The sequence below is a fragment of the Chiloscyllium plagiosum genome, unplaced genomic scaffold (assembly GCF_037043375.1).
Source record: "Chiloscyllium plagiosum isolate Xiang-an unplaced genomic scaffold, Cpla_swu_hap1 HiC_scaffold_12, whole genome shotgun sequence".
NCBI lineage: Eukaryota > Metazoa > Chordata > Chondrichthyes > Orectolobiformes > Hemiscylliidae > Chiloscyllium > Chiloscyllium plagiosum.
The window spans coordinates 77,387,692-77,409,025 of NW_028270150.1; the positions used below are offsets into that span (position 1 = coordinate 77,387,692).

General features: G+C 39.8%; 1 protein-coding gene across 3 annotated transcripts in view; it reads left to right on the forward strand.

Annotated features, from left to right (window-relative positions):
- The window catches only part of frmpd4 (FERM and PDZ domain containing 4), a 646,818-nt gene that overhangs the window by 388,620 nt on the left and 236,864 nt on the right, over window positions 1-21,334 (forward strand). The window lies entirely within an intron of this gene.

Here is a 21,334-nt window from a genome sequence, read left to right on the forward strand (position 1 = left end):
GTATCTCACCCATTTCCCAGGGTTCAACACAAAGACAACCACCTTGATCTTTAATTAGCCCTACCCTCTCTCTAATTAACCTCTTGCTCTTGTAGAATCTCTTTGGATTATCCTTTAGCTTATCTGCCAATGGTATCTCATATCCCCTCTTTGCCTTCCTGATTTCTCTGTTAAGAATGCCCCTAAACTCTTCATATTGATTAAGAGATTCAGTTGAACCAAGTTGTCTGTGTCTAAAATAAGATACTCTTTTGTCTTGATGAGAACCTCAATATCATTATTCATCCATAGATCCTTAATCTTACCAGTCTTACCCTTCACTCTAACAGGAACATAATGCCTCTGAACTCTTGTCATCACACTCTTGAATGCCTCCCACTTGTTAGCTGTCCTTTTACCAGTGAACAGTATATTTCAATCAACTTTTGAAAGTTTTACTCACACCATTAAAATTAGCCTTACTCCACTTAAACACTTGGAAAATTTTCTTGAATACATTTGACAAATTCTTAACAATCCAAACCTTTAACACCCTGGTAGCTCCAGTCAATGTTTGGAAAATTAAAATCCCTCAGAATGACAACCTTATTATGCTTACTATATCTGCTGCTTGTGTCCTTCTAGATGGAAGTGGTTGCGGGTTTGAAAGGATCTGTGGTGAATTTCTGAAGTGCATCTTGTACACAGTGCACATGTTGCCACCGAGCATTGTGGTAGAGGGAGTGGATGCTTGTGGATGTGGTGCCAATCAATTGTGCTGCTTTGTCCCTGGATAATGTCAAGCTTCTTGACTGTTGGGGCTGCACCCATCTAGGCAAGTGAGGAGTATTCACACTGCTGATCTTTGTCTCATAGATGTTGGACAGAGCAATATAGAATCAGGGGTCACAGTCAGAGAAATATGGAGTAGGCCATATAGGGCTGAGATGAGGAGAAATTTCTTCACCCACAGAATGGTGAGTCTTTGGAATTCTTTGCCACAGAAAGCAATCAAGGTCAAAACATTGAATGTTTTCAAGAAGGAATTAGATGTAGTTCTTAGGACTAAATAGGATCAAAGGATCAAAGGATATGGGCGAAAGTGGGAACAGGGTACTGAGTAGGTTGATCAGCCATGATCATGTTGAATGGTGGAACAAGCTTGAAGGGCTGAATGGCCCACTGCTGCTTCTATTTTCTTTGTTTCTGTATCACAGGCAGCTTGCCTTGCACTCCTGTTGAATGCAGTTAATGAATCAATGGAACATAATGGTTGCTAACATGTAAACAAGCTTTCTTTCTGCTCAAATGCTCAATTGAGCTTTCTGTTCCATTAAATCAAGTTGTGACTTAATTGCAAACTTTCATAATTTCAGAAGAGCCCAAAGTTAAAATTTATCTCAAAGCATAACGTTAGTCCTTGCAAAGTTGAGTTTTCTTTTATTTATTGGTATAAGGTAGAGATAGGGGTAACCAACTATACAAAAGAGTTGGGAGTCACCAGCAATTTAGCTTAAAGCATAAAAATGATTTGTTGAGGAATGGCAGGTATGATACAGCACATCATCACAGTATAATTGGTGAAGGTGAAAGATTTATTGGTGGCAGATTAGACAGAAGGAATTATCTTGTCTCTGTGGTATGAATCAATAACCTCTTCCATACCCTTTCCCCTTTGTGTTTTCTCCTTTTGCCTTGTACCGATTTTATATTTTACTTTTGGGAACTGATGTGTGTGACCAATTACTTGTACAATTGCATCATCCTATTCAGTTGTCCAATAATGAGGGAATAGGTGCCCATGTCTAGATTTCACTCCTTCAAATTATCTTCACGTATCATTGATACGTTTATTTTCTTCATTTTGTTGCAAGTATGTGGGGTTGAGATTCCAATTAGTCGAAAAATGTGTTGCTGGAAAAGCACAGCAGGTCAGGCAGCATCCGAGGAGCAGGAGAATCGACGTTTCGGGTGTAACCCCTTCATCAGGAACATGTCTCTACAGTTCCAGAGGCCAGGAGAAGGCTCTGAAATGGTTGAGGAAACTAGTATATTGAGGTAAGTACTTAAAAGTTTGTTTAGCTTACATTCTTTTATGTCTGATATGGTGGAGATAAACCATTTGTTGAGCGTGTGAATTCTTCTGAGGATGTAGAACAGCAGAGGTCTGTTGCAGGTCTGGGAGAGAGTGGCTATGAGCTGAGGCAGGACTGACCTCAGGTAGAGTAGGTAGTGGTGCATGGTTGCTAGTGTGGAGTGGAGGATCCAGAAAGAGAAGCTTTGCTGAAGTTTTTGGATTTGTACTCTGTACTGGTTATCCTGTTCAGGTCCAAACTGTGTTGGTCTGAATGTAGTCCGGAGACCATGTGGGATCAGTTGGTTCCGCAGGCAGGCACTGAAGAAGGAGATGTGACTGTGGTAGCGAGTCTGCTTCAGGACTTGGCTGAAAAGCTTCTGGGCAGAGGAGATGACTTCGGGGAATGCAGTGAGAGAGGGACTCTCAAAGATCATTGTAGAGAGAAGGGGGGGAATTTCTTCAAGGTAGGTATCCTTCGAAGAGGCTTCGAAGTGAGGTTAAAATCAACTAAGAGAAAGGGAGGTCTGCAGATGCAGGAGATCAGAGTCGAGAGAGTGGTGCTGGAAAAGCACAGCAGATTAGGCAGCATCCGAGGAGCAGGAGAATCAACGTTTCAGGCAAAAGCTCTTCATCAGGAATTTTCTCTGAGATTCCAATTAAACAACCCTAGAAACCTAAGTATGCAAGAACTCATTTCCATATTGTTTCCTTGATTAGGGATCAGGCTTTCTGATTTAAAAAAAACGTAAATCTGTCCTGGCTCCAGTTCTGCACTTGTATCAGCTCTGGCAGGTACAGAAGAATTTGCTTTAATTGAAGAGTGATAGAAACATTTTTTAACCAGCTCATTTTTTTCATAATTTAAAAGGCCATGAGATCACCATCTCTTACATGAGTACTTCAAATAAGCTTCTTGCTCCTTTCAGTCACATTTTTGGTGTGCAAAGGAGTGCTTCTGCTTGAAATCTACCCACCCGAAATACCACTTGCTTTTACTTCTACTTACCTGATTTGTCGCCTCTCAGTATTCTATACAGAGGGAGAATATTTGCATTAGAATGGTTTAATTGATCATTGTTTAAAATAAAGGAGAAAGTGATGGGAAGAGAAAAACTGAGCATTTGCTATTCAATTAGGTGTAACTGTATGACCTTGATTTAAAATCTGCAGCTCCAAGAAAGTTGCTTCTGATTTATGCCGAGAGAGGAAATGATTTAAGAATCGATGTGATAATTGTATAAATTTCATTGATAGTCTAAACTCTGAACCATGAAGCCCCCTTCAAATCCAGGGTTTGTGCTGCTCTCATAATATAGTAGAACCTTTTCATCTTTTATTCTAAATCATTTTGTTATTCTAAACATCAGAATGCATACAAATCCACTTCTAGAAATGCAGGTTCAGGTATTTATCGAGTCTATTCACTGCCTGAACATCTACCTGAACAGTTTAAGTTGAGTGCACAGTTACATCTTACATAATCATTTCAAAATGGGTACATTGATACATCATACCAAATCATTCTAGTGTGAGTGGGGAATACTGTCTTAAACTTCTTACACAAAATTCTACCTTTGATCTTGATATTCCATGCATATATTATGGCAAATGTAATGTATAATGTAGCAAAATAAAACAAAGATACATACAAGTAACAGCAGAATAACAACACATTGTCAGCATAAATATACTTAGAGTAACCCTCTTTAATCCATTCTCATCATCCTGTTGCCATGGTTATTTCATCCTTCTAAGCTTTTCTATCATTTTATTATAATGGTTATATTATCTTTACAAGCACTTCCCATTGCTCAGAAATAAAAGTGGCCATTCTAGGATATTCTAAACAATCTTAGATAAGGTTGAGTGACTGTCACACATTCCAAATTCCTCCTTAGATTTAGAAAATAGTCTTGTCATTGGCTTGTTAATACAATGCATCCATTTTCAGCAAAAAGCAATCATAAGTTATTATATGATGATCTAAGACATCTTAGGGCATTGAGATATTCGGGTCATGTGTATGGTAATATCTTGCTTACTCATGAGCTAGATCTGACAAGTCTTTACTTTTCTCAAGAAGAGATTTGTTCATTTGTCTTGAGGATTCTGACGGAGTTTTAAGTCTTTTTGTATCTATTAAACATATTTGTTTGCAGTCAGATAGTCTTTTCTTGATGTTGACAGCCCAGTAAATGGTGTTGATTTTGGGCAACCACTTTTTGAGTCCCAGGAACCATAGTATTCATTATTCTACCATTTGTGTCTATTTGACACATGCTCCGAATTAGTATATCTCCAGAACCTTCGGTTCACATTGCAAAAGTTTCCTTACTGAGGGAAGAAACTCACAAGCAATTCACAATGAAGAAGGAACCTTTCATAAAGTAGATGATTACCATAAATAGGATTGGATTATGTGATTTTCCTTCTTTAAGCATATATGCAAACTGTACATAGCTAGATTTAAATGGTTTACATTATAAAATGTGTATATTTTATTATGAAAACAGGATGGTGCAGTCAGTTTGTATACTTACCACTCATGCAGCTCAGGTCGAGCCTAGCTTATTGAAATTAGGCCCTGTCCTGTCTAAATGAGTGAGATGAAACCTCCTCAAAACAGTCTTCAAATCAGAACAGCAACAAGAATGATTGCTAAATGTAGTTTTAAAAAGCACCCCTGGCAAATGATGCCCTTCTGGAACTGGAGTTAACAGGAGAAGTTTGAGGCTCTGTGCCCATGAATAACCACATAGCTGGCAGCGGAATAACATGTTGTGCATTACTCAGCACAACATATCTCACTTTATTATATAGATGGTACATATCCTCCGTTTTATCATGGAGATCTGCTGCAAATTCAACAATGAACATCATATGACAGTGTAATTCATGGAACAAATAAACGTGTGACAGCCTTCAGTTTGCATGATAAAGCTTTCAAACATCTCTTCGCTGGGCTGGTGATCCTTACATAGTTGCACATCCACTACATTCATTGAGTAGGGATACTGCAACTCCAGATTGTCTATGAGACTCCAAATCAGATATTAATTTCTTGATTTGATTTGAGCAAACGATTGAGAGTGGTGTGGCAAATCTCATCATTTTAACAAACAAGGTAACGGTAGACTTTTCTGTGCCATGAACTCGAATGTAACCCAGATTTTACTTATGGTCATGATCTAAAATGGACTAACGTTGTTGGATTTCTGATATTGATACTGAGGTGTGAGATGTGGATAAGAAAACGGAAGTTCAGGAACATCCCAGAGATCAAGAAACTACAGATCAGCTAACCTACCGTCATTGATGGAGTACTTCATGGAAACCATCACCAGAGACAAAATGAACTTTTTTTTTGGAAAGGCATATGCTAATTCAAAGAGAATCATTAAAAATATCTCTTAGGTAACTGGAAATGTAATAAGACCATAAGACACAGGGGCATTCATTCCATCATTCAGTACAATTGTGGCTGATCTGTTAATCCTCAACTTGACCTTCTTCTTTTCCCCTATAACCCTTGATTCCCTCACTGATTAAAAATCTGTCTGTCTCAGCCTTGAATGTACTCAATGACCCAGCCTTGTCAGCCCTCTGCAGTAAAGAAATCCCTCCTCATATCTGTTTTGAATGTGTGAGCCATCAATTTGAGATGATCAGACCTTTGATCATAGGAGTTGAGACATCATGTTGAGGTTGTATAGATGTTGACGAAGTCTCTTCTGGAGTACCGTGTCCAGTTCGAATCCCACTGCTTTAGGAAGGATATTATTAAATTGGAGAGGGCTCAGAAAACCAGAATGTTGCCAAGAATGGAAGGCTTGAGTTATAAAAATCGGCTGGACGGACTAGGACTTCTTTCACTGGAGCATGGAAGGTTGAGGCAATCCCTTTTGGAGGTTTAAAAAATCATGAGGGACATGGTTAAGGGTTTTTTTTCTGCTAAGGTGGGGGAATTCAAAACTAGAGGGTGTAATTTTAAGGTGAGAGGAGAATGTTTTTAAAAGGACATGAGGGGCAATCTTTTTACACAGAGGGTGGTTCATATGTGGAATGAACTGCCCGAGGAAGTGATGAATGCGGGTGCACTTACAACATTTAAAAGACATTTGCATATGTACATGAATAAGAACAGTTTGGAGGGATATGGTCCAAATACAGGCAAGTGGGACTGGCTTGGTTTGGGAACATGGTCTAGTTGGATGGAAAGGTTTTATTCCATGCTGTATGACTCTATGCCCTCTGATCCTAGACTTCCCTACAAGGGGAAACAAACTTCTGCATCTACCCTGTCACGTTCCCTAAGAATCTTGTATGTTTCAGTAAAGTCACCTCTCATTCTTCTAAACTCCAATGTGTACACATGTAACCTACTCAACCTCTCGTCATAAGACTTCTCCTCCACACCTCGGATCAGTCAAGTGAGCCTTCTCTGGACTGCCTCCAGTGCCAGTATAATTCCTGAAGTAAAATGCTCAAAGCTGTTAATATTACTCCAGCTGTGGTCTGACTAGTGCCTTGTATAGTTTCAGCAAATTCTCCATACATTCTTATTCCATTCATTTCAAAATAAAGGTGAATATTCCATTTGCCTTCCAAATTAACTGCTGTACCTGGATGATTTTAGTAAATCATACACAAGGACTCCTGAATGCCTCTATTCTGTAGCTTTCTGCATTCTTTCTCCATTTAAATAATATTAAATTCCTCTATTCTTCCTGCCAATTTGGAAGGTAACTACTGGGAGGCTTCTTAAGAAGGATGAAAGCCAATGGAAGTAAAGAGAAAGTGGCAATATGAACACAAAATTAGCTGAGTAACAAAAAGGAAAAGTTATCAGACTTGCATGTGGTTTGCAGTGGTTTTACCCAAAGGTCAAATGGCCCCACCACTCTCTTCAAGGGAGAGGTCAAACATGAGTGTAAGTAGCCGCATTAAAAAAATTCTTAAACATGCTCCTAAACTTGATGAAAGAGATAATAGATAGTGACGGGGTTAGTTCAGGACTTCAGGGTGACAGACAGAATGGTGAAGTAGGTGGAAACTTGGCAGATGGAATTCAGTGCAGCCAAGTGTGAAGTAATGCATTTTTGAAAGACTAATTTAGAAAGATGACATACTATAAATGACACAATTTTGAAAAATGTAGATGAGCAAAGAGCTTCAACATGTACGTAACTTTAAAAATGATAGTGTGCATTAGCAAGTTGATTAAAAAATATACAGGTTCTTTGACTTATAAATAAAGGAAAAGAATATCAAAGCAAAGAGACTGTTAGCCAGGCCTCAGCTATAGTTTAATGGGCAATTCTGGACATCATATGTCAGGAAAGGTGTAAAGGACATAGGGGAAATTTCACAGGAGGTTCACAGGGATGGTATGCATCAAAGTCAAGGTGAAGTTGGAAAAATTGAATCTGTTCTCACTGGAACAGACAAGACAAAGAGGTAGGAGGTTTTCATGATGATGAAAGATATTGTTAGAATAGATAGGTATAAACTAATCCCTCTGGTGACTTGCCAGTAAGCAAGCATCATAGATTTGAAATCATTGGCCCAATGTTGAGGGGAGAGATGAACTGACTTTCTCTCGCTGGAAATTGTCAACTTGAAATAGCCAGCCTAAAGTAGTGGAAGCTGATTTCAAAGAATTTAAAATGGAAGTTAGAAAATGTCTTGGTGATGAAGAAATTAGAGTTATAGACAAAGAAAAGTTATTTTCCAGAGTTAGTAGAGGCACGATGGACCAAAGACCCTCTGTCTTTGTGTTGTAGATTTCTGTGATTCTATAATTCTGTTACATCCACTCAGGAGAGTCTTTCTCCATCTCTTGAAGGTTTCTGTATTCATGGAGTCTGGAGAAGTTCCAAGGAACTGGCTATGATAGCCCATTCTCTGCTCTGTCAGTGAAATATCAGTTGTCAATGTGAATGGCATGTTCGCTAGTTTGATATTAAAGTCTCTGCCAGAACACTTAAATAAAGCATGCACCAAAATATGAAACCACAGCCACCTCTTTGCCAATACCCCTGAATTCAGTTTCATGCTGGAAGACATAACAAAAAAAAGCTGTTTATCCTGATACTGATAGGAGATCAATCGATTCAGCAATATCCAATGTAAGAACTGAATATTTTATTCTCAAATATTCTTTCTGATAATATGTGCCAGTGAATATCAAAGTTTAAAATGCAGTATGTTGACAAGTCATAACTCCATAGAGACCAGGAAAGAGATATTGTGAGATTGTTAGAGTAGTGAACTTGCATGATTTCCCATAGGGTGACAGCAAAGTTCCATTAGCAATAATACTACAGTACAGGAGCTTATGTTGGTGAAACTAATGGGTGGTACTGCACTAATAGTGTGCAATAGGTTGGACACTACTCTGGGGTAGGTTTTCCTTGACATAAATATGCATGACCCAGTTGTACATTTTAATCTTAACTGGAGCAATTGACCAGCCACATATGTAGCATCTTACTGTGGACTTAAGCGTGACAAAAGTGGTCTCTGTTGCCTTACTGGTTTCAGTGATATGGGACCCTGGAGATGACATCAATGACAGGATTTCTATTCCAATAAACATCCGCTGCAGTCTATTCTGATCACCATGTGAGGAAATGCATTGGTGCTGTAACCATATACATACCAGATGCATGCAGAATGATATAAGTTAATGTCTAAAACCACTTCGGATCTAACATGTCCTGTTCATGTTACACTCTTTTACACCTGCGCAGTTGAATATGCGCTCCTGCCCCACTGTCATAGTTTAAGGCAATCATTATGCAACCTTAACAAGAAAGCCATTTTGATGAATTTCTGCTGCTGTTGTTTTGAGGAGTTCAGACAAGTTCCTTTAGTCAGAGGGGAGAAGAGATGGACTTTACAAGGGTAGCATGAAGTTAAAAGTTTCAGAGTAGAAAACCGCTTTCCATCACATGGCATTAGTGTTCCATCAGTCTACAGCATGATAGATAGATGCAGCAGCGACAGCAAAGGTCTAGGGACCACAATTTCAAATAAGTGTCCACCATTTATGACAATAATGAGGAGGAATTACATCTCTGAGGGTTGTTATTATCGGAATTCCCTATCCCAGAGAACAGTGGAGGCTGAGGCATTGCATATGTTCAAGACTGAGTTTGACAGCTTTTTAATCAGAAAGGGAGTCAAAAGAGATGAGGGGCCAGCAGAGAAGGGCTACACCCGAAACATTGACTTCCCCACCTCCTGATGCTGCCTGGCTTGCTGTGTTCTTTCAGCCTCCTGTTTGTCTACCTTGGATTCCAGCATCTGCAGTTTTGTTTTGTCTCGAACTATGATCTTATTGAATGGCAGGCATTTACAAGCTTGATGTCCTGAGCTTAGCCACAAGCAAATCAGTTATTTAGTGAGTGGTAAACATTGCCGTTGTGGTAAATCTTTGGCTTAAGTCTGCAAAATGTGGCAGTCACACGTGTAAAGCCAATTGCACTTTGCTATGTGGGAATGCTTACTATCCTGGAAAAGACAGGTGCACACTCTGTCTGCTGAATGCAGTGAATTCCTCTTTACTTCCATGAAGAATGTCCGACACCTCTCTGATGCAGCAGAGAACTGCAGGTGTTGCCTATTGCAGCCTAAAAGATCCTCATGCAGAGAGGTTCAAGAATACTGGCAGCATCTGAGGAGAGCCAACAGAATTAATGTTTTGAGTCTGATGACCCTTCCACAGAACGCTTACTCAGCTTTCCCTCCACAGTTGCTGCCATATCTGCTGAGTATCTCCTGCAATTTCTGTTCATTTCAGAACTCTAGTCTCTGCACTACTTAGTTTTATTCAGGAATGCTGTCACCTTTATAGCCACTGGCAATAATGAGTCTGGAGTTTGTAGATCTGGATGTTAAAGGTGCTGGAGATCTGTTGGACACTTCCTTCATAAAGTGCAAATAATATACAAAAATGCTTTTTGGGTCTAAAATCCATAAAACCATAAGACATAGGAGTGGAAGTAAGGCCATTCGGCCCATTGAGTCCACTCTGCCATTCAATCATGCTACTTACCTGCACTCACAGTGGTGTTGAAATGCCCATCAGCCATGATTGAATCAGTGGCATGCAACAACTTGGATGCAGTTCCATTTAGTGTGGTACACCTTTATTATACTTCTAAGGAACAGGACATTATTACAACGCCATTGATTGCTCAGAAGTCCCAAAATCCAATCCATCAATAGATCTCCTGACATGATTTCTGACTGGTTCAACAACTGCTGTAGGCAGCTACATTGGCTAGTTATTTATGATATATTTTTCTTTTGCTGTGACTGTGCTGTTTGCAATTTGTTTGCAACTATATCACTGATCTGTTAACAGCCATCCCCAGATATATTTTCCAGGCCTTTTTTTTTAGGCTATGCCTGCGGTGTTGTCCCCAACTCCCTTATTTTAATGGTTACAGAAACAATGGGGCACAGTTCTGAAACAGTTTTTGAAATCACTGAGGAGACTTTGGTTAAAAAAAACATCTGGGTACTTTCCGTCCTGCCTTCCTGTTCTCATGCCTGTGATGCAATCTTTTGGTGAACGTACCTATTTCTAATTCCATGCCCATCTGTGAGATATACCCTGAGATAAACCTAGCTTACAGAGCTTCACCATAACTGCTTTGCATTCATTCATAGGAAAATAATAAAATCATAGTTAAACCATTCAATGTGATTAACACAAGAGTAAATAATGCATTGGCCTACAGACCCTTTATGAGTGTTCTTGTATATTGGCTTACAGGTGGCATGGGTGGAGGTAAGAGAAGTGCTCCCAAATGGTGTGAGGTGCATAAGATCAATAGCTGAGAGATCTGTTTTCCCTTCTCCTCCCTCATCTGCAAACAACTTAGCCTTTTGGGAAGCGGAAGGGGTCACCGTTCCTGCTGAACCTATAATCGCATGTCGTTAGCTATGAGAGTTGTAGCTGAATATAGTAGTGCTGTCATTAAATCAGAGTTCAGCATTGACTGATGTCATGATCTACTTGCTGTGCATATTCCGAGTATTTGTTCCTAAGCCCATACCAAAACCATCATCGAGATTCTGTTTGGTATAAATCACACTGAAAGTATATGCATGCACCATGAATATAATTTGCTACAAAAAAAAGGCCCATATAACAATAAAATTGCAGACTTTAAAGAAGTGCTATGAGGCAAGCAGTTTGAAGATGCCCTTTAACTGAGACTCAAGTGTACACATTGGTTGCGAAGCTGTCTACAATAAAACATCTCCTTTGTTGCTGGCATTGTACTCAGAAATTCTTATCAAAATGTACATTGTTTGTCGAGAAGGAGAGCTTGATTATTTCATTTGTATTATAAATAAAATGAAACTTGGGATGCAATTGATAAATTAGACGCAAGCCTGAGATGGATACAACTTCAATTTTGATGTAAAATATTGACATCCAGGACGCACTCCCAGGATAAGCAATCAAATAAAAAACATCAAAGTGTAGTGAGGAAAGAAGCATCAAAAAATGAAATTGTGTCAAGCTAAGCAGTTTAAATGCCAATGGAAGGATTAATGTTTGCACATATTCTGCCTTAAGTGACATGCCACCAAAGCACAATGAAACAGACCTGTCTGTCGATAACCTGCACACAATGTGTCTCTCATCCGACACATGGGACTCTAAGAGATTGATAAATGAACTGTGATAAAACAACTATCTTTCTTACTGTTTCCATACCGAAAGTTATATTCCCTTCCAGCAGTGGGAGTGAATTGACTCTAAATGTACACAAGGTAGCATTAACACCATTTGAGGCAACAAAATAGTTCCTATGTCATTTGAGAAGAGATTGGTCCTCCAGTGGCTTATTTGTGGAGTGTTCACTGCAGTAAGAAGAAATATATTGCTGCGTAAAGCTGTAGAATGTTGATGAAATTACGTTAACAGCTTGCAGTGAACTTTTCAGATGGAATACCATGTTCCGTGTTTCTACTTTTTGGTTTTCAAACTGTGAGTGGAATGACTACAGGTGTGCTGGTGCTCTGATGAGTGTTCATCGACAGTATTGCATTTGCTCTTATGAGCATTAAAACTGCTTGACACAGTATCCATCTGTTTGTGCATATGTCCTCATTATGGTGATGGATGTCAGCACAGGATAACAGAGCAGCTTCTGTGTTTCTTTGATTAAATATGCTCCAGTTACATACATTATGAGTCAAGTGTAAAGCTAACCTTATCTCCCCTGCCTCTCTTGCACATGCGCACACACACACTCGTATGTACGTACATATGCACGCGCGCACACTATGATCATTGACTGGATACAACCTCCTGCAAATCCTGTAGCATATTTTCTGATGATAGTATTTTTCTACCCATTTGGGTTTTTGGACCTCCCCATGTGAGCTTGTAAATTGGTGTAAGATAAATATCTTCTCAGGTTGGATTCAACCTCAGATTCAGGAAGAGAAAGTGCACATTATTTCTCTCGATCAGTCCTAATCTCCGTCTTCACCACATGTGTGCTGATTCATGCTGAGGTATAGTCCCTCACCTTTGTTGGAAGAAGTGGAGGGAAGCTGGAGAAGACTGTTCCACTTCAGAGGCTGAGTGAGAAGTCTATGAACCTGCTTCCTGGTGCCCTCATGCCAAGGTCGACAGGCAGAATTCTAAACATTGCAGATCTGATTTCCTGAATCTCAGAAATCTCAACAGGTAAATGGAAAGAAAAGTATTGGATCCACTGCTTGTGAGCTAAGAGTTACAGAGCTGTTTTCTCCAGGCACAATAAACTAACTTGTAAATTCCTCAAGATATCCCTGATCACTGTGGCAATCTACCAACTTCCCTAACTACCACTTCTCTCCCCGAGATCAACTCCAAACTTCTGAGCATGCTCTTCCTTCTCTCATCATCAATAAACGTATGTGCTCATTGGTTGCAGCTTTCCGCATCTATTTGTCAATCAGACTGGCAAACTGCAACTGTTTACAGCTCGGGTTGGTGCATTTCATCAATGCGAGTTGGCTATAACTCATGGGGAGGTGATGGCCTAATGGTATTATTGTTGGACTGTTAATCCAGAGACCCAGATTATTTTCTGGGGACCTGGGTTCATATCCCACCATGGTAGACAACGGAATTTGAATTCAATTAAAATCTGGAATTAAGAGTCTATTGATGACCATGAATCCATTTTTGATTTTTGGAAAAACTCATTTGGGTTCACTAATGTCCATCAGGGAAGGAAGCTGCCACCCTCACCTGGTCTGGCCTACATGTGACTCCAGACCCACAGTGATGTGGTTGACTCTTAACTGCCCTCTGGACAATTAGGGATGGGCAATAAATGCTGTCTCGCCAGCGACGCCCTCATCCTATGAATGAATAAAGAAAAAAACACGATTGACATATTGTGGAGACTGTTTGGATAACACAAAATTTGTACTGAACGTGTATGGCGATTTTCTATAGCGATTGTCTACAGCGCGGTTTTCCATAGCGCCAGGAAGCAGAGGAGTACACCTGTCGTATTATTGCAGAATGACCTGCACAGGTGTCTTGACCTTCCACTTTCACTTGGAAACCTAACCGCAGACAGTATTGGGTTTGGACCTTTGTCCTGTGGAACACGATACGTAGCTTTGCCTCCACAATGAATTTAAGTTAGTACCGAAGGCATACGTTCTGTCACCACATTTTGGGTCATAATTCACAATTTCAATTAACTATTTCTGGTTTTCAAGCAACAAAATTAGTGACAGAGTCAGCATGGATTTATGAAAGGGGAGCCAAAGCTTGACAAATCGACTGGAATTGATGTAACGAGTAGAGTGGATAAGGCACAGAGAAAATGTAGTTTACTTGGAGTTTCAGAAGGTTTTCAATGAGGTCCCCAATAAAAGATTGCCATGTAAAACTAACATGCATGGGGATTGAGGGGATAGTGTACTGGCATGGATACAGAATTAGTTGGTAGACAGGAAACAAAGAATGAAAATAAATGGATCATTTTCAGAGTGGCATCCAGTGCCCAGTGGGGTACCTCCAGGATCAGTGCTTGCATCCCAACTATTCACAATATATACTAATGATTTAGAGGAGGGAATTAAATGTTGTATCTTCAAGTTTGCAGAAGATACAATGCTGGGAAGAAGGTTGAACTGTGAGGAGCATGCAGAAATGCTTTAGTGTGATTTGGACAAGCGAGTGAGTGGGCAAATGCATTGCAGATGAAGTACAATGTGGATAATTGTGAAGTTATCCACTTTGATAGCAAAAACAGGTTGGAAGATTATTATCTGAATGTGGATAGATTGGCAAAGGAGGAGATGCAAAAAGACCTGGGTATCCTTAATACGTCAGTCACCAAAGGTCAGCATGCAAATACAGCAGACAGTGAAGAAGACAAATGATAAGTTGACCTTCATAGCAAAAGCATTTCAGTCCAGGAGCAGGGATATCTAGCTACAGTTATACAGGGCCTTAGTGAGAGCACACCTGGAGTACTGTGTGCTGTTTTTGTTTCCTTATTTGAGGAAAGATGTTCTGGCTATGGAAGGAAGGCAACAAAAATTTACCAGACTGATTCCTGGGATGTCAGGAGTGACGTATGAAGCAAGACTGAATATAATTAGAATTATATTCAGTGGAGTTTAAAATAATTGGGAGTGGGGTCTCATAGACACCTGGCTGAAACACGGTAAATGCAGGAAGCATGTTCCTAGTGGCTGCGGAATCCAGAACCAGGAGTCACAGTCTAAGAATACAGGGTTGGCTATTTCGAACTGAGATCAAGAGAAGGTGCTTCATCCAAAGAAAATCATAGAGAACTACAGCACGGAAAACAGGCCCATCAGTCAATCAAGTCTGTGCCAGTCAAAAACAACCACCTAACTATTCGGTGGAGAAAGTGAGGACTGCAGATGCTGGAGATCAGAGCTGAAAAATGTGTTGCATTTCAGGAATCGGCTTATGCCAGAAACATCGATTCTCCTGCTCCTTGGATGCTGCCTGACCTGCTGCGTTTTTCCAGCAACACATTTTTCAGACCTAACTATTCTATTCCCATTTTCCAGCATTTGACCCATGACCTTGGAATTGTGAATGCACATCTAAATTCTTCTTAACTGTTATTAGGGTTTCTGTCTCCACCACCCTTAGTAACAGCGTTTTCCAGATTTCACCACCCTCTGGGTGGAAAAACGTCTCCTTTCCTCTCCTCTAAATTTTCAGCCTCTTACCTTTACACCTTTAGATAACTGAATCTTCCTTCCATCATTGACTTGAATTAGTTTCATCAAATGGAAATGTCTCTTCCTGTCTATGCTATCTATGCCCCTCATAATTTCATACATATCCATCATATCCCTCTCAACATCCTCTGCTCTAAGGAAAGCAACCTAAGTTGCCCAATCTTTCTTCATAACTGGAACTCTCCAGTACCTCCCCTGCCTTACATTCTATACCTTGGCTAATAAAGGCAACCATCCATATGCCTTGTTAACCACTTCATCCACCGGGCATGCACAGCCCTTCAGATCCTTGGTGTGGTGAGCCTGTGGAATTCTCTGAAACAGAACGTAGTTGAGACCAAAACATTGAATATGTTCAAGAAGGAGTTAGTTACAGTTCTTAGGCCTAAAGGGAGTGAAGGGTTTGGGAAAGAGAAGAAACAGGGCACTAGTTTGGATGATCATATCCTGCTCCAGATGCACAAAATCTAGTCAAAACTTCCAGTGCAAATTCACTGCAATGTAGAGGGAGTATGGCCCTGTCAGAAATGTCATCTATCAGAGGAGGGGATTCACTTAACTCAATTAGTTGGACAACTGGCTTACAGTGTTGAGGGATGCCAACACTGTGGGTTCAATTCCTGCATTGTCTGAGGTTACGACAAGAAACCTCTCATGTCACCTATCTCAGCTTAAGCTACCACCAGCCACTTCTCACTAAAGGGAGAGTAGTCCTATGTTCCAGTTTGCCGTCTATCAAAAGAAGGTCCAGTGTCCCCTCTTGGGGGGAGTGAATGTAAAATTTCCCACAGCACTACTTTGTAGAACAGGAGAGTTGTCTCTGGTATCCTGGTCAATATTTAGCCCTTGGCCAACATCAGTAAAACAGATTATCTCATTGCTTCTTGTGGCTCTTGGCTATATAGAAATTGCCCGCCACATTTCCTATGTTATAACCATGGCAACCCTACTTCAAAAGTGAAAAATTGAACGCAGAGTGGTTAGGGATGGGAAAAGTGCTATAGAACTGCAAGTATCTTCATTTTTATTTTCAAATTGGATTTGGAAATGCACAGTTGTTCAAGGGCTGTAGAAAAGCTTTGCAATATTAATGAGCTGGTTTCTATGGCACCAAGAGCTGCTGGTATTGTAATTCCATGCGGTTCTTGGTGCAACATTCAGATTTTGTGTGTGTGTAATTTGCACTACTGCTGATCGAAATGGGGAACAGCAACTGTGCTAAATGTGATACATTTTTTATAGATTAGGGCAAATATCACAAACACAAAAACCTTAAAATGGCAATTTCCTGAAGGAAATAATCTAGGTTATTTCAAGAACTGTTTGCAGCCGTGACTGAGTGCGCCTAACACTGATCCCACCACAATATTCAGTTCTCTCAGGATTAATTCAGATTTTAGCTTTTCAGCAACAATGTTCATGCAGAAATTATTGAAGTGCACTCTGTTTACCTAAGGTAATGAATACCTTGACTTGTAACAATGATGGCAAGGAAATTGGATTGGACTCTCAGCAGTGTACACTATGTTTGTCTTGAGGCCCAAGCTCTCTTGTGGAGTCAGAGATAATTCAGTCAGCTATGATTGAGATGAGTCTGGGTTAACTGGCAATTACAGTGTAGGTTTGTAATCAATGGTTGTTAGAGGCCTGCGGATTTATTGTAGAGTAAGTTATGTCAATGTACAGTAATGCACATTTGTATATAATGTACAGGTTGTGTACAATTGATTCTGTTTTTCCAGTGGTCTTCTGCAGCAGCCCTTTGAGGATCACTCACTAATCTGGTTGTAATCTGGTAGAGAAAATGGTGGGACTCAGTAGCTCTCACTGCTGAGGCCTGTGAATACCATAAATTTCACGGTCAGCTGCAAGATCCTCAATTACTTTCAGATCACTGGCCACCACACGGACAACAGAGCTGTCTGCCTTTTTTAATTCACTCGTAGGGCATGGGCGTCACTGACTGGCCAGCACTTATTGGCCATTCCGAGTTGCCCATGAGAAAGTGCTGGTGAGCTACCTTCTTGAACCATTGCAGTCGGTGTGCTATAGATTGACCCAAAATGCCCTTAGGCAGAGAACTAAGTTGCATTTCCAAATCAGAATGATAAGCAGCTTGGAGGGGAACTTGTAGGTCGTGGTGCTCCCATTGGATCTGTTGTCTTTGCCCTTCGAGATGGAAGTGGTCATGGGTTTGGAAGGAGTTGTCTGAGGATCTTTGCTGAATTTCTGTAGTGCTTTTTTGTAGATAGCACACAGTGCTGCTACTGAGATGGTGTCAAGTATTTTGTGTATTGTTGGAGCTGTACCCATCTAGGCACGTCGGGAATATTTCATTGCACTCTTGACTTGTGCCTTGTAGATGATGGAAAGGCTTTGGGAAGTCTCTGCAGTACTCCTAGTCTATGACCTGCTCTTGTAGCTGCTGTGTTTATCTCGCGGGTCAATGGTAACCCCAAGAATGTTGATAGTGTGGATTCAGAGATGGTAACACAATTGAATGGCAAGGGGTGTGGTTGTATTGTCTCTTATTGGAGATGGTCATTACCTGGCAATGTTACTTGCCACTTGACATGCCAAGCCTGGATGTTGTCAAGATCTTGTTGCATTTGAACATGGACTGCTTCAGTATGTTAGTCATCTCCCACGTGTCCCTGATGTTTCTAGGATATCTTGCTGACTTTAAATTGCAATAACCAACCTTTGATCAAGCACCTACAATTGTGAAGTTCTACCCATCCTCAAATGACATCTTTGTGGCCATCCCACTAAAAGCCTTTGAATGGAAAAGCATCAACATCTTGTCAATGAACGGAGGCACATTCTTGATCCATAGTTCTGCTCAAAATGGTAACTCTGCCTTCTTTCCACAGATGCTGCTGGCCTGCTGAGTTTCTCCAGCAATTTTTGTTTCTGTTTCTTGATCCTCCTTTTGTTCATATTGCTTGGTCCTGTTTTGGGTTGCTGCTCTGATCATCATGGATCAGAAAATAGCTTTAAACTTCACCAACAAATTCCTTGACATTCACTGTAAGGCTCTACCACTCTGGAGAGTGTATCCACAATTGTTTGTCGCTTCCACTGCGTACATTTCATCTCACGGACAAACTTGATAAGGCAGAGTCAGAATATTTGTCTCCATGGAAGCATCTTCTTCCTCTAATAGGGAGACCAATGGGTTATGGCCTGTCTGTTGAGCACTTTCAGGCTAAGCATATCGACTGAAGGTCTGAGAGAGCCCGCTTCTCTATAACTGTGATATGTCTTTGTAATCTGGAGGTATTGCACACTGATTTTGGGACAACTATCTGGTTACTGCGAAGTAGGACTGTGCCAATGCCTGCAGCTGAAGCATTCACAAATGCTAGTTGGAAAGGAAGGCTGTAACGGACCAGACACCAGTGGATATCAGCATGTATTTGATTGTTTGTAAAGCCTCTTTTTGATGCAAGACCCAAGACTATTTTTGCATCTTATGGTGTTACCGCAAGAATTCAGTCATAGTTAGCAAATGAAATATAAATAACTGGTTTCATAAACTGCTCAGAAATCTTTGCAGATCAGAACCCTATTCTGGAGAAGGAAACTCCTGAACAATTTTCATTTGTTGTGGGTCTGGCATTATTCTATCCTTGTCAATAAGTGTTCAAGGCGTGAATAGATTCCTTAGAAGATTCACACTTGTCATTGAGGACAATCCCTGTAGGTATCTTAAAACTGCAAGAATCCTCTAGTCATGCTCCTTAGTTATCTTCCCATGTATCAATATGTCATCCATGTGGCATATAAGAACTTGTAAATCATGCATAATTTTGCACATAATTTGTTGAAAATATCTGGGTTTAAGGCAATCCCAAATAGCATTCTGATGAAGCAAAATCTCCCAACTGGAGTAAGACTTGTAGTAAACAGTCTTCATAGCTTTTCTAAAGGCATCTGACAGAATCTATTGCTGGCGTTGGATTCAGTGAAATCTCTACTTTAGGTAACTTGATTAAACTCTTATCTGCTGTGGAAACAAAAGGCCATAAGATATAGGAACAGAATAAGGCATTCAGATCATCGAGTCTGCCCCATTATTTGATTATGGCTGGTACATTTCTCAACCCCATACTCCTGCCTCTTCCCCATAACCCTTGAAGCCCCTTACTAATCAAGGCAGATTTCCATTGCTATAACCTTGCTGAACTATGTTTGATCAATACATATGATGTTGGATCAATTAGGTTTGGATACAGTAACCATTTCTGAATACCATTTGGTTTGTTTTAACATCAGGGAAATTATGCACATTTTGAGTATTTTCTCAAGTTACTTCTGAATTTAATTCATTAACAGATGTGGAATCTTCTAGTTGCGTAGAGATATAATGGTTTAACATCTTTATTTAACTGCTGTATTTGATCTTGAGTTTCAAACTCTGAGGATAGTTTAGAGTCATACCTTCTCTAAGGAATTTTTATTCCTGTTGACCAATCTCTTTGACCTTTTTGAAGAATGTTGAGAACAGCACATGTATTGGAGTGAAGTTCCTGGATTGGTAATTATGTAACATTCTCTACTATCTGCCATTCTTTGTCTCGCAGAGTTGTTTATAGCATATCTTCAATCTTGAGCGATATACCACATTGAGCATGTAATTTGAGCTCTCTAGGCTGTAACTTCTGTTTCTTTGGTCATGATTTTTGAGCTGATAAGAAATTAGTAATCATCCCTGTTCAAGCTTAAAATGAATATGATGCCAAACGAGATACTTAGGCTCAAGTTGGTTGGACCGCCAATTTCCTTCAGAAATGCATTTGGTGTCTTCTTTAATGTTGGTACTTCCATCACCTTAACAACTCTGTATGAATAACCAATTGACTTATTACTATTCGAAAAGTGTTAGTGCTTCTGCACATTTTACAGATGTGGTGTTCTTTGTCTTGGCTTGGCATTACTTGTGATTACGAGGCTTTTTTTGGTCCCAGGCACTGACACTAACTCTGACAGCATCTGCTGTTTGGTAAATTTTTTGTGTTGCCTTATTGCCTTTATAAAGTGCTGGCATTATATAAAATGGATAAGTTTTGTTGCTTTCCTGTGATGTGTTTGTCCTTTTCTTCACTGAATTTATCTGTGATTCTTCCTGGTTTTTGGTTCAAGCATAGCTTTTTCCAAACTCAAATTGTCTTTGGACTGTAGTTAATATGACCAACACTCATCAATTACTCTGACAATAATTCTCTCTCTCATGGATTCTGATTTCAAAGCCCCATAGTCACATTTTTCCACAAATCTGCAGAGGTCATTATTTAATTATCCTCAGATTCCCCTGGATGCCCAGCTCCTCTGTTAAATATTGCTTTTTCAAAAAACATATTTGTTCGTACATAAAAGTAATTGCCTTTTCAAAATGTCAGCCTCATTGGTGATGTTCATGTGGTGGCAACACCTTCATCAGCATCCTCGCTTCACTGTTGAAGTTAAAATTAATTGCTTTAGGTATAAGGTGTTTAGGCACCCTGGAAAACTACAACTTGAAGGTCCAGCAGACAGGATTCCAATCCACAAAATTGTCTTTTGTCAGTCCATAAGATTATAGTTTATCCAACGTAACCTGTGTGTTTTATGTGCAATTCATGTTGAAAATGAAAGGAAGGTTCAGATCTTCTGAGAACAGGCGATCCCTTAAAGTGATGTTAGATACTTGAAAAATGTTCATACCTTTGTTATTTCTTACAATATGTGCACCAAATTATTAGGAACCCATAATTCAATTGCCATTGTGATAATAGTGATGATAGAATTTATTTTTTTAAAATGTTATATAAAGTACTGTACACCATATCCCAGTATGATATGATTTCGATACCAAGCATACTCTTAGGTTCCAATTTTTAACAATAGTTCAATATAAACAATTAAACAGCACTGCATTTCAAGTCTAGCTCAGAACATGATTCAGTGTTGTGATGTTATGGAGTTATTAATTGATTCAGTAGCAAACTCTGCACTTTTTAGACTAATGGTAAACTG